At 49.3% G+C, this 14,425-nt stretch overlaps 1 protein-coding gene across 2 annotated transcripts in view; it reads left to right on the top strand.

The window, feature by feature from the left end:
• Positions 1-14,425, top strand: part of AGBL5 (AGBL carboxypeptidase 5) — a 104,682-nt gene that overhangs the window by 4,585 nt on the left and 85,672 nt on the right. For both annotated transcript variants that reach the window (XR_011031297.1, XM_068279868.1), the window contains exon 2: positions 8,695-8,757. The gene's annotated coding sequence lies outside the window, so the exon portion shown is untranslated. The remainder of the gene's footprint in view (positions 1-8,694; positions 8,758-14,425) is intronic.

The raw sequence follows: 14,425 nt of genomic DNA, 5'->3' as shown, positions 1-14,425 counted from the left end.
AATCGATCACATGGTCAGGAGCCAATAAAATCAGCTCCTGATCTGCTCGTGAAGCTCTGCTGCCATAGCGATGGCAGAGCAAGCACGCTTCAGCAATGGGAGAGCAGCGAGAGTGATGTCAGTGAGTTCCGTCTTTGTACCAGAAAGTCTCTGGTCCTTAAAGGACATCCGAGGCGAAAATAAACTCAAGAAATAAACAATTGTATCTATCTTCCTTCTCCTATAAATGACTTTTTTAAGATATTCCACAACTTTATTTTATGTTTAAATCTACTTTTTAAGTTTTACCTGTTTTATTGTATTTGCTCAATGACACATAGCTAAAAATCTATGAACCATTGACCCTTTGTATCTCTTTCCTGCTCTCAGAAGCCATTTTCTGCTAGGAAAGTGTTTTATAGTTGGAATTTCTTATCGGTGAGGGCTGCCAGGCAATTGGTATTGCTTAAAGGGGAATAAATATGACGGCCTTTATATACCTCTCGCTACAGTTGTCCTTAAAGGGGTGAATCTCCGCAGGGGCGAGCAGCCTACAGGTGACCTTCTCCACAAAGTCATTGACCACATGCCCTCTTTGGCAATAGTCCCAATCTGCACAGGAAAGAAATCATTCAGACAATCTAAGGCATATGTGTCAAACTGTGGCCCGAGGGCCAAATCTGGCCCTTAGAGTCTTTATATTTGGACCTTAAGGGGTTCCCCTTTGCATTATGTTTGGCCCACTCTAGACCACCAGGGGAAGCTATATTGGAGGTTAAGCCCTAGAAAACCAGGGAAGCCAGATGGGGGAGGTAGGGGAAAGGCCCAATACACCAGGGAACTGTATAGGGCAGGGACGGCGCCACTAGACACCAGGGAACTGTATAGGGGAGGAGGGCCACTAGACACCAGGGGACTGTATAGGGGAGGGAGGAGGGCCACTAGACACCAGGGAACTGTATAGGGCAGGGATGGTGCCACTAGACACCAGGGAACTGTATAGGGGAGGGAGGAGGGCCACTAGACACCAGGGAACTGTATAGGGCAGGAACGGCGCCACTAAACACCAGGGAACTGTATAGGGGAGGGAGGAGGGCCACTAGACACCAGGGAACTGTATAGGGCAGGGTGGGCGCCACTAGACACCAGGGAACTGTATAGGGGAGGGAGGAGGACCACTAGACACCAGGGAACTGTATAGGGGAGGGAGGAGGACCACTAGACACCAGGGAACTGTATAGGGCAGGGTGGGCGCCACTAGACACCAGGGAACTGTATAGGGCAGGGACGGCGCCACTAGACACCAGGGAACTGTATAGGGGAGGGAGGAGGATCACTAGACACCAGGGAACTGTATAGGGGAGGGAGGAGGACTACTAGACACCAGGGAACTGTATAGGGCAGGGGTCTGCAACCTTTAAGACATAAAGAGCCACTTGGACCCGTTTCCGAAAAGTGAAAAAAACTGGGAGCCGCAAAACCATTATAAAACAAATCTAACACTGCATATATTGTTTCTTACCTTAATGCTATATACAGGATCATGCAGTTAGCTGTCAATCTGAAGAAATATGCACAAATCGTTAGCGGATATGACCCCCATATGCACAAATCGTTAGCAGATATGACCCCCATATGCACAAATCGTTAGCAGATATGACCCCCATATGCACAAATCGTTAGCAGATATGACCCCCATATGCACAAATCGTTAGCAGATATGACCCCCATATGCACAAATCGTTAGCAGATATGACCCCCATATGCACAAATCGTTAGCAGATATGACCCCCATATGCACAAATCGTTAGCAGATATGACCCCCATATGCACAAATCGTTAGCAGATATGACCCCCATATGCACAAATCGTTAGCAGATATGACCCCCATACGCACAAATCGTTAGCAGATATGACCCCCATATGCACGAATCGTTAGCAGATATGACCCCCATACGCACAAATCGTTAGCAGATATGACCCCCATATGCACAAATCGTTAGCAGATATGACCCCCATATGCACAAATCGTTAGCAGATATGACCCCCATATGCACAAATCGTTAGCCGATATGACCCCCATATGCACAAATCGTTAGCCGATTTGACCCCAATATGCACAAATCGTTAGCAGATGTGACCCCAATATGCACAAATCATTAGCAGATCTGACCCCAATATGCACAATCCTTCAGCAGATCTGACCCCAATGTGCACAATCCTTCAGCAAGATCTGAAAAAATAAAACCATTTACTCACCTAATCAGAAGGCCTCCTGTCACGATCTCCTCCTGTCCCGACCTCCTTGTGGCGCGGAACTCCCACGATCCTCTTCCTTCCCGACGTCACTTCCTGCCTGCATTACACTGCAGGGCTACGGGAAAATGGCCGCCCGAAGCCCTGCACTGCACCGGTCCGGCAGCCTCTCTGATAGGCTGCCGGCCAGCAGCAGCACACGTCACACGCAACCACTGACACCGAAGCCGCGGCGAAGGTGAAAAAGAGCCGCATGCGGCTCTGGAGCCGCGGGTTGCCGACCCCTGGTATAGGGGAGGGAGGAGGACCACTAGACACCAGGGAACTGTATAGGGCAGGGACTGCGCCACTAGACACCAGGGGACTGTATAGGAGTTGGAGGGGGGCAATTAGACACCAGGGAACACACAGACACAAACACACCACAGACACACAAAACACACACCACACAGACACACAAAACACCCCCCCACCCCACACACACACACAGACCACACACATGCATCCAGAGGTGTCCCTTTACCAAGCTTTGTCTCAGGTACACAAACTCAGCCACGGTGGCCAATAAGGACTGCCTCTGCTGAGAATCCAGCATGTGTACAGCAGGCCAGCAATCCGCTTGACATGTCACACTCGTGCCTCTCTGTCAGCCCTCCCCTGAACACATTGCTTGTCTGCTCTTGTACAACCTCAAGGGATCAGGTCCAGATCCCCACTGGGCAACATACAGTCTGTCCAGAAGGGGAGTTCCTCTTTAAGGTTAGCTTTGTTAAAGGACATCCAATTTAGCAGAGGGAAAGATTAGATATACTTACCTGGTGCTTCGTCCAGCCCCAGCAGTCTATCAGGCCCCTTGCTGTAATTCTGCTGCCTGCTAGGGTGCTGCTGTCCTCTCCAATAGATCCCTGACCACCGCTGTAGCTGTGTGCCATTGTGCGTGCATGTACATGATTCGGGAGCGTTCTGCGCTTGCTCAGTGCACTAAGACTTAAACTGTGCAAGTGCACAATGTTCTCAGCCACGGAGTGCAATCGGACACATGTGCGCAGTAGCTTACAACCACAGGCGTGATTGGGAATCTTTCAGAGGCGCTAGCGGCATCCTGTAGGGCAGTGGAACTACAGTAAGAGACCTGATAGTCTGTTGGGGGCTGCAAGAAGCTCTAGGTAAGTATATCTAATCCCTCCACCCCCCCACCCCCACCCCCCCATCTCGAATCGAATGCCTTTACTGGAAGATTGTGTGCCTGTCTGTAGATTATTATTATTATTTTGGATTTATACAGCACCAGCATGTTCTGTGGGGCTTTGATGTGAGTTTTCTGTAGTGTGGCTGAGAGGTTAATCTCTGTGACTTGCGCCGTGAGGGGGCTACAGAAGCCAGGAGGGGGGGGGGGTCAGATGAGAGGAGGGCGGAATTACATATTTATTCCCTTTTAATCGATACCAGTATCCTGGCTCTCCTGCTGATCCTCTGCTACTGTTAGCCATAGAACATAAACAAGCATGCAGATCAGATGTTACTGACAAAAATCTGACAAGATTAGCTGCATGCTGGTTTCAGGTGTGTGAGTCAGACACTACTGATGCATGAAAGATCGACAGGACAGCCAGGGAACCGGTATTTTTTAAAAGGAAATAAACATGGGATCTACCATATCCCGCTCAGTTCAGCTGTACTTAAAGCAGACCTAAACTCAGAACTTCATCTTTCCTCTTAAAGGACCACTATTGCGAAAAAGTAGGCAGTTAAAATCCGACAGAACCGACATGTTTTGGGCCAGTCCATCTCCTCATGGGGGATTCTCAGGGTTTTCTTTGCTTTCAACAGCATTTCCTGAACAGCAGTTGCAAAGTCTAACTGACAAAATAGTGTGCAAGTGATTAGGGAGGCCGGCTGGTATCTGACTATTTTGGCAGTTAAACTGCTGTTCAGGAAATGCTGCTGAAAACAAAGAAAATCCTGAGAATCCCCCATGAGGAGATGGACTGGCCCAAAACCTGTCAGTTCTGTCAGATTTTTAACTGCCTACTTTTTTTTGCGATAGTGGTCCTTTAAAGATAAGCAACAGCATAAAAAACATGTCTCTGTTACAGCTGATACAAATTCTGCCATAAATCTGCAGTGTGTCTACTTCCTGCTTTCATGGAACAGGACATATTGTTAACCTCCTGTGTTTACAAATGAGCTCTCTGCCCTGGCAGGCAGCTGACACTGAGGAAATATCTAATTACAGTTCTGATTAGTTGCAGATGAGGGGAAATGAGACAGGCTAAATTCCCTAACTACATACAGACGTACAGAGTACAGTAAGGAGGTGCGGCCTTTTTTTTTAATCAATTTTTCAGAAAATTAAATGATGCAGGGTAGATGGTCAACTTATTAACGTATAAACGCAAGCTTTTTTTTTCCAGAGTTTTGAATTTTATTTTTTTTTATTTATTTTTTTTTGTTGTTGCCATAATTAGGTGCAGTACATTGCTCTGATGTATTTTTCTTAACTTATTGTAATTCTTGAATTGAAAAGAAATTGAAAAAATTGTATGGTGTGTAACTTACCTTAAAGAAAACCTGAACTGAAAATTATAAGTCAAAATAAGCATACACAAGTCATACTTACCTCCCATGTAGTCTACTCCTCAGTGTCTTTCTCCTGTCCTGCATCCTGTTTGTTCACTGTGATCAAGGGAATTTTCCGTCCTCCATTTTGAAAATGACCATTACCCATAACAGCTTTCTGGTCAGCACACAGTTAAACTGTAACATCGCCCACTTGAGCCATAGGGAAACATGGACATTACCTGGTACATCAGTTTTCCTCTCAGCTACAACTGACAGCAACTGATATATAACTGACAGCAACTGATATATTTCAGATCTGACAAAATATTGTCAGAACTGGAAGGGATCATTGTCAGAAGAAAATGGTGAGCTTCTGAGGGGAACTGATGGCGAGGTAACTATGTAATGTTCATTTGAAGTGTTTATTTTAAATATTTTTTACTCAGTACAGGTTCTCTTTAAGGACTCACTAGGGGCGTTTTTGTCTTTTTTTTTTTTTAAGTGCAGGTGATTTTCAAAATTACCCTGAAAGTGCTTGTGCAATGATTTTCTATGAGGAAGTTAACATCTGAGCGGTTCGTTTCCGATGCCTGGGCCATTTTTTAGGCAATTTTGCCTCAATGGAAGGTATAGGAAAACACTCACAATCGCTTTGTGCAGAGATTGCGTTCGCGTTTTTAATGGAGTGGTCTGAGGAACTTAACATTAAAATATTTACTTACCTGGGGCTTCTTCCAGCCCCAGGCACCCGTCCTGTGCCCTCCCTGCAACTCCGGTGGCTCCCGGTCCCCTCCGGTGGCAAAGCCGACCTCGCCAAATCGGCTTCCACGTCAGTACCCTCTGCGCTCCAGCATGCGGTTCACTGGTCGTGCTGACCTCATCTGGACTGTACAGCGCAAGCTCAATAGTTCTGCGTCTGCGCTGTACAGTCCAGAGGACGTCAGCGCGACTCTGGGAGCCGCTTGCGCAGGCGCAGTAGGAATCCTGCGCCGGAGGGGACCCAGGACTACCAGCGGTGAGCGGAGCTGTGGCGTGGGTACAGGACGGCTGGCAGGGGCTGGAGGAAGCCCCAGGTAAGTGAATTTTTTTTTATTTTTAATCTGCTCGGATGTGTCCTTTAAGAATAAATACACTGTGTTTGTTTTCTGAGTCAAAGAGTTCACTTCCTGACTGACGTTAGAAAAGCGGTTAAAAAAAACATACAGCGCGCTGGGAATCTGATTAAAAAAAGCGCCACAAAACCCGCCCAACGTGGACCGACACGCAGACTGAACGCAATGTGAAGAAAGCCTAACTGGCTGTTCACGGTCCTCCTCATGTGGGTCTGGCCGTGTTTTGGGAGCTGTGTCTGCATGAAGCAGTGTTATCACCCCCAGATACATGGTGGATAGTTTGGGGTCTCTGCAGTGTTCTGGGTCCTCCCCGTGTGGGTGTGGCCATGTCACCATGGCAGCGGCTGTGTTTTGGGAGCCTTGTCTGCATGAAGCAGTGTTATCACCCCCAGATACATGGTGGATAGTTTGGGGTCTCTGCAGTGTTCTCGGTCCTCCCCGTGTGGGTGTGGCCATGTCACCATGGCAGCGGCTGTGTTTTGGGAGCCGTGTCTGCATGTGTTGTGTTTGCTGGTTTGTTAGGAATGTCTGTGGCTCTTTCACAGGTTGCTGCACAGCCATGGTGAGCTGGCCGCAGCGTGCTATTTGTTGTAGCAGGTGTCTGTAGTGACTGAGAGCTCTTTTCATTCTGTCATTTCACCCTTCAGCACTGATCCGGACACACAGCAGGTGAGCGCAGTCCTGGCTGCTTACACTGTTATTTCTCCGTGGCGCACACAATATCCATTATTAGCGGGGGCTGGTTCCCACTCACAAACCCAAAACGCCTAGCGAGGACGATTTTTCATGTGTCCAGTTTTTTTTTTCTTGGGGGGGTTATTTGCGATTCTGTCCAGCCAGCGAGAAACGCATTTCAATCGCTCAAAAAGTGTCTCATGCAGCACAATTGTGATTTTATACAAGTGCTGCAGTGAGAATACTTCCATTGAAATACATTGTCACAGTGCTTTGCTGGTTGCCAGCGCTAGGAAATCCCCCAAACAAGTGCTCCAGTGGGAAGTAACCCTAAAGTGCCCCAGCATTGAAGCCAGATGGAGGAATCTGTATGTGGAATGCAGTTCAAGCCTATTAGCCCCAAACTAATGGGCATATCACTGTCAGGCAGGAAAAACAGACTGAAAGCGGTATGTCTGATGCAGTGTCGGGCATGCCGCTCAGGAAGTTTTCTCTAACACTCTGTGCTACCAGAATAGGTTAGCTAGCTAGAAGTGACCCAGTATAGATTCTCCCCTCAACCCTCAGCGATTATCCCCCTCCATCTTTCCCCGCATCCCTCCCTCCCCCCTTCTTCACTTCCTCTCCCTCTGCAGTGATAGTGGGCGGCCAACGCCGCTACTCACTTTGCCTCTTGTCCGCATTGATCCCACCACCCGCTCTGGTCCACAGTACCGGGACACGGCATGATGACGTCATCAAGCTGTGCCCGTTACTATAGACAGAGAAGACCAGAGCGGGTGATCGGCACAGGCGAGAGGCTTGGTGAGTAACAGCACCGGCCAACCGCTCTCGGTACAGAGGGGGGTGTCTTTTGGGGATTGTCCACCCACTATTGCTGGAGAGGAAGGGAGGTGAAGAGAAATTGAGGGGGTGGGGGGAATCTGTGAAAGGAGGGGGGAATCCCCCATGAAGATATGGACTAGCCCAAAATCTGTCAGTAATGTCAGATTTCTACTACTTAATGTAAGTGATAGCAACATAGGAGAAAAGTAATGTATGGCTCATTTTACTTTGGAAGAAATGTACTTCTTATTTGTATGTGTTTTACATTTTAAAATTTTTGCGAGAGTTCCTTTTTAACGTAAACTAGAGACAAACGTAAAAAAAATAAATAATCATAAATACCTGGAGCTTCTTCCAACCTTACCGCCCCCTCTGTGCCGTCCTCCACCTCCTGGATCTTCGGTAAGGGGTCCCAGTATCTTGGCCAGTCAGGACTTAATGGCCACGCGCGCCCGCCCCGCCCCGCTCCCGTTGCTGGGAGCTTTCTGCACCCGCACAGCACTCTCCTGGCTGCGGGAGCCACACGGGAACGTGCGCAGCTGCACCGCACATGCACCGCCTTGCCCTGACTGGCCGAAGATACAGCGACCCTGTACCGAAGATCCAGGAGGCGGAGGACAGCGCCGAGGGAGTGATCAGGCTGGAGAAAGCCACAGGTACGTAGGAGGTTTTTTTTTTTCTTTCCTCTCTGGTACAGTTTAAGGCCGCTCCTCCCTCACCATCTCCCCAGGTGGCTCCTACTTGCAATTCAACCCCAAAGCCTGGCCGCGTCACGCTTTGTCCCACCTGCACGGCCCAGACGGGCGTGATTTCCCCCCCATCCCTGGGAGCGTTCTGTGCCTGCGCAGCTGCTGTAGTCAGATGGGGAGCATGTCTGGCCGGGCCGCACATGTGGGAGGAAGCACGACGTGGCCAGGCTTTCGGGCTGAATTGCGGGAACCACCTAGGGAGACGGCGAGGGACGAGCGACCTTGAGGAAGCGCCAGGTAAGTATGGAACCTGAGCCGTGCTCCTTTAAAGGCTGCTGGCATTGAATCCGCAGGGGAGCAGAAGACTGATTCCAGTAAAATGTTATTTTTGTCACAATAGTCGATGCTGGTTAGAAGTGCCTGTGTGCAGTGCTGTGAGTCAGTGCGTGGAAATGCGGGCGCTGTGCATTATTTATTATCTGACAAGCCTGGAAAGCGCACGCAGTCACAGTCTGTTGAGTTAAAGTTACCGCTTCAGCGCCAGACTCTCATCATTAATAAACGAGTGTCATTCTATCTCCCCCTCTCCGGTGCAGATGATTCAGTGTGGCGGAGCGGCGGAAGGTGATGTGAGGATTGAATAACCCATCCGGCTGATGGTGAGTGACCCGCCGTTACTGCTGGGGGAGGGGCTTGTTTACTTCATACACCGATATGGGCAGCGCTCTCTTGTTATGTTTGTATCTATATTGCTGATTTATGTGTACAGTTGTGTGAGGTGTCTCTATAGGGTATGGTTTGGTTCTTAGTATTTAGAGGTTAGCAAAGGCTTAAAGGGAACCCGAGGTAAAAGGAATATGAAGGCTGTCATATTTATATCCTTTTAAGTAATACCAGTTGCCTGGCAGCCCTGCCGATCCTCTGCCTCCAGGGCCTCAAACCCACTAGCAGCCTTTTCTAAGCACTAGTGCTTTGAAAAGCTCTTCTAATGTAATGCTATGGGTGAATTTTCTAAAATGACATCACTCAACTGTGATCACACCCATAGTATTACATGAGCAAGAGCTTTTCACATCACAACTGCTTAGAAATGGCTCAGTAACGTACTGCTAGTGGGTTACAGGTCTAATACTTTTAGCCATAGACCCTAAACAAGCATTCAGCATATGAGGTGTTTCTGACATTATTGTCAGATGTGACAAGATTAGCTGCATGCTCGTTTCTGGTGTGATTCAAACACTACTGCAGCCAGAGAGATCAGCAGGGCTGCCAGGCAACTGGTATTGTTTAAAGGATACAACTGACATGTGGCATAATGAGTTAGACATGGGTATGTACAGTGCCTAGCACACAAATAACTATGCTGTGTTCCTTTTTTTCTTTCTCTGCCTGAAAGAGGTAAATATCAGGTATGTAAGTGGCTGACTCAGTCCTGACTCAGACAGGAAGTGACTACAGTGTGACCTTCACTGATAAGAAATTCCAACTATAAAACACTTTCCTAGAAGAAAATGGCTTCTGAGAGCAAGAAAGAGATAAAAAAGGGGGAAATTCTTATCAGTGAGGGTCACACTGTAGTCACTTCCTGTCTGAGTCAGGACTGAGTCAGCCACTTACATACCTGATATTTACCTCTTTCAGGCAGAGAAAGAAAAAAAGGAACACAGCATAGTTATTTGTGTGCTAGGCACTGTACATACCCATGTCTATCTCATTATGCCACATGTCAGTTGTGGTATCCTTTAAGAGCAAATAAATATGGCAGCTTCCATATCACTCTCACCTCGGGATCACATTAACATACGCCTGAGACAAGGGGAGCAAGCAGATTTGTACTTACCTGGGGCTTCTCCCAGCCCCTCCCAGTCTGCCAGCTCTTAGTGTCCTTCCACTCCGCTCCACTGAGCTGCTGTCGCCCCATTACGTGACTGAGTGGCGGCTACTGCGCTTGGATGACCCGAGTGTACACCTTCTGAGTCAGGGAGCATGCCATGCATGTGCTATCTGCACAGACTTGTAACTGTACATGCGCAGAACACTCCTGACCACAGGAGGCCGATCGAGGAAGGGCGTGGCCTGGAACAGCCCATGCGCAGTAGCACAGGGGTCTCAGACCTTAAAGGACCACTATCACGAAAAAATGTAACATTTAATATACATGTAAACACTTGCAAATAAGAAGTACATTTTTCCAAGAGTAAAATAAGCAATACATTATTTTTCTCCTATGTTGCTGTGAATTGCAGTAGGTAGTAGAAACCTGACAGAACCGACAGGTTTTGGGCTAGTCCATCTCTTCATGGGGGATTCTCAACATGGCCTTTATTTTTTTTCTAAAGACACTCCCTTAAAAGGATTTATACAAGGATGCTGACCAGCCTCCCTGCTCACCGTACACTTTTTTTGGCATTTGGACGGAGCAACTGGCATTCACTAAATGCTTTTAAAAATAACGAAAACTCTGAGAATCCTCCATGAGGAGATGGGCTAGTCCAAAACCTGTCGGTTCTGTCAGATTTCTACTACCTACTGCAAGTCACAGCAACATAGGAGAAAAGTAATTTATGGCTCATTTTACTCTAGGAATAATGTACTTCTTATTTGTATGTGTTTACATGTATTTAAAATATTATGATTTTCGCAATAGTGCTGCTTTAATTGTGGCTGCAGCAGCGCAGTGCATGAGACCGGGAGGACACAGAGGGGGAGGACAGACTACAGGGGGCTGTTTTTTCCAGGACTGTGGAGTTGGAGTGGAGTCAAGGAGTCGAAGCAATTTTGGGTACCCAGAGTCGGAGTTGGAGTCAGTGATTTCATAAACTGAGGAGTCTGAGTCGGGAGTGGGATGATTTTGTACAAAATCCACAGCCCTGGTAAGTATTAGATTAAGTAGTCTGAGTCAAGGCGTCAGAGCAATTTTGGGTACTTAGGGAGTCGGTGGTTTCATAAACTGAGGAGTCGGAAGATTATTGTACCGACTCCACAGCCCTGGTTGTTTCAGGTGTGTTTCCGTCTGATGGTGATTACATGGGAGGTGTGATGGAAGCAGCCTGTGGCCTGTGCTTATAATGTACACAGAGGGGGGGACAGGCTACAGGGGGAGGCTGTTTCAGGTGTGTTTCCGTCTGATGGTGATTACATGGGAGGTGTGATGGGAGCAGCCTATCCCCTGTGCTTATAATGTACACAGAGGGGAGGACAGGCTACAGGGGGAGGCTGTTTCAGGTGTGTTTCTGTCTGATGGTGATTACATGGCAGGTGTGATGGGAGCAGCCTGTGGCCTGTGCTTATAATGTACACAGAGGGGGGGACAGGCTACAGGGGGAGGCTGTTTCAGGTGTGTTTCTGTCTGATGGTGATTATATGGGAGGTGTGATGGGAGCAGTCTGTGGCCTGTGCTTATAATGTACACAGAGGGGGGGACAGGCTACAGGGGGAGGCTGTTTCAGGTGTGTTTCTGTCTGATGGTGATTACATGGGAGGAGCCTGTGGCCTGTGCTTATAATGTACACAGAGGGGGGGACAGGCTACAGGGGGAGGCTGTTTCAGGTGTGTTTCTGTCTGATGGTGATTACATGGGAGGTGTGATGGGAGCAGCCTGTGGCCTGTGCTTATAATGTACACAGAGGGGGGGGACAGGCTACAGGGGGAGGCTGTTTCAGGTGTGTTTCTGTCTGATGGTGATTACATGGGAGGTGTGATGGGAGGAGCCTGTGGCCTGTGCTTATAATGTACACAGAGGGGAGGACAGGCTACAGGGGGAGGCTGTTTCAGGTATGTTTCCGTCTGATGGTGATTACATGGGAGGTGTGATGGGAGCAGCCTGTGGCCTGTGCTTATAATGTACACAGAGGGGGGGGACAGGCTACAGGGGGAGGCTGTTTCAGGTGTGTTTCCGTCTGATGGTGATTACATGGGAGGTGTGATGGGAGCAGCCTGTGGCCTGTGCTTATAATGTACACAGAGGGGGGGACAGGCTATAGGGGGAGGCTGTTTCAGGTGTGTTTCCGGCTGATGGTGATTACATGGGAGGTGTGATGGGAGCAGCCTGTGGCCTGTGCTTATAATGTACACAGAGGGGGGGACAGGCTACAGGGGGAGGCTGTTTCAGGTGTGTTTCCGTCTGATGGTGATTACATGGGAGGTGTGATGGGAGCAGCCTGTGGCCTGTGCTTATAATGTACACAGAGGGGGGGGGGGCAGGCTACAGGGGGAGGCGGTTTCAGGTGTGTTTCCGTCTGATGGTGATTACATGGGAGGTGTGATGGAAGCAGCCTGTGGCCTGTGCTTATAATGTACACAGAGGGAGGGGACAGGCTACAGGGGGAGGCTGTTTCAGGTGTGTTTCTGTCTGATGGTGATTACATGGGAGGTGTGATGGGAGCAGCCTGTGGCCTGTGCTTATAATGTACACAGAGGGGGGGACAGGCTACAGGGGGAGGCTGTTTCAGGTGCGTTTCCGTCTGATGGTGATTACATGGGAGGTGTGATGGAAGCAGCCTGTGGCCTGTGCTTATAATGTACACAGAGGGAGGGGGCCAGGCTACAGGGGGAGGCTGTTTCAGGTGTGTTTCCGTCTGATGGTGATTACATGGGAGGTGTGATGGAAGCAGCCTGTGGCCTGTGCTTATAATGTACACAGAGGGGGGGACAGGCTACAGGGGGAGGCTGTTTCAGGTGTGTTTCTGTCTGATGGTGATTACATGGGAGGTGTGATGGGAGCAGTCTGTGGCCTGTGCTTATAATGTACACAGAGGGGGGGACAGGCTACAGGGGAGGCTGTTTCAGGTGTGTTTCTGTCTGATGGTGATTACATGGGAGGTGTGATGGGAGCAGTCTGTGGCCTGTGCTTATAATGTACACAGAGGGGGGACAGGCTACAGGGGGAGGCTGTTTCAGGTGTGTTTCTGTCTGATGGTGATTACATGGGAGGAGCCTGTGGCCTGTGCTTATAATGTACACAGAGGGGGGGACAGGCTACAGGGGGAGGCTGTTTCAGGTGTGTTTCTGTCTGATGGTGATTACATGGGAGGTGTGATGGGAGCAGCCTGTGGCCTGTGCTTATAATGTACACAGAGGGGGGGGGGGGGCAGGCTACAGGGGGAGGCTGTTTCAGGTGTGTTTCTGTCTGATGGTGATTACATGGGAGGTGTGATGGGAGGAGCCTGTGGCCTGTGCTTATAATGTACACAGAGGGGAGGACAGGCTACAGGGGGAGGCTGTTTCAGGTGTGTTTCCGTCTGATGGTGATTACATGGGAGGTGTGATGGGAGCAGCCTGTGGCCTGTGCTTATAAAGTACACAGAGGGGGGACAGGCTACAGGGGGAGGCTGTTTCAGGTGTGTTTCCGTCTGATGGTGATTACATGGGAGGTGTGATGGGAGCAGCCTGTGGCCTGTGCTTATAATGTACACAGAGGGGGGGACAGGCTACAGGGGGAGGCTGTTTCAGGTGTGTTTCCGTCTGATGGTGATTACATGGGAGGTGTGATGGGAGCAGCCTGTGGCCTGTGCTTATAATGTACACAGAGGGGGGGACAGGCTACAGGGGGAGGCTGTTTCAGGTGTGTTTCCGTCTGATGGTGATTACATGGGAGGTGTGATGGGAGCAGCCTGTGGCCTGTGCTTATAATGTACACAGAGGGGGGGGGGGGGGGGGGGGCAGGCTACAGGGGGAGGCTGTTTCAGGTGTGTTTCCGTCTGATGGTGATTACATGGGAGGTGTGATGGGAGCAGCCTGTGGCCTGTGCTTATAATGTACACAGAGGTAATTATAGGACAGGTGTGCGAGTCCCCAGAGCCTGGTGAATGTTATCTGATCCCCTCTGTGGATGATGGTGACAGGCGGCTGTGACCTCTGTGTGTGTCTGGCTGGAGATCAGCTCTGTCCCCAGTGCCAGGAGTCATTGCAGCGCACGACATAGAAGCTCTGCGACCCGCAGAACGCCAGCACCGGAGGGGAACGCTGCAACTCCCTCTACTTATTATTAGTGGTTAGTATATCTGTGAACAGGGAATACGGCAGGATCGCTCTCCACAAGGCCAGGGAGGAATACCAGACCCTGCTGTCTTTAAACACTGCTTTCATTGTGACATTTTGAGTGTCAGAGTGATGTGTGAATGTTCTCTCTCCTCCTGCATGGCCACTTTGCTGCTCAGCTCAGAGGTAGGGGATGCTGCTCTACTTCTGTTTGTTCTGTTTCCTCCAAACAACTTTCTGTCTCTCCTCTGCTGTGTCTGAGAGGGATATGGAGGCTGCCCTATTTATTTCCTTTTAAACAATACTAGTTGCCTGGCTATCCTGCTGATCCTCTGCCTCTTTTAGCCA

This window comes from Hyperolius riggenbachi, chromosome 4 (assembly GCF_040937935.1).
Source record: "Hyperolius riggenbachi isolate aHypRig1 chromosome 4, aHypRig1.pri, whole genome shotgun sequence".
NCBI classification, from domain to species: Eukaryota; Metazoa; Chordata; class Amphibia; order Anura; family Hyperoliidae; genus Hyperolius; species Hyperolius riggenbachi.
The sequence above is the reverse complement of the archived record's forward strand: the minus strand, read 5'-3'. Positions and strand labels throughout refer to the sequence as shown.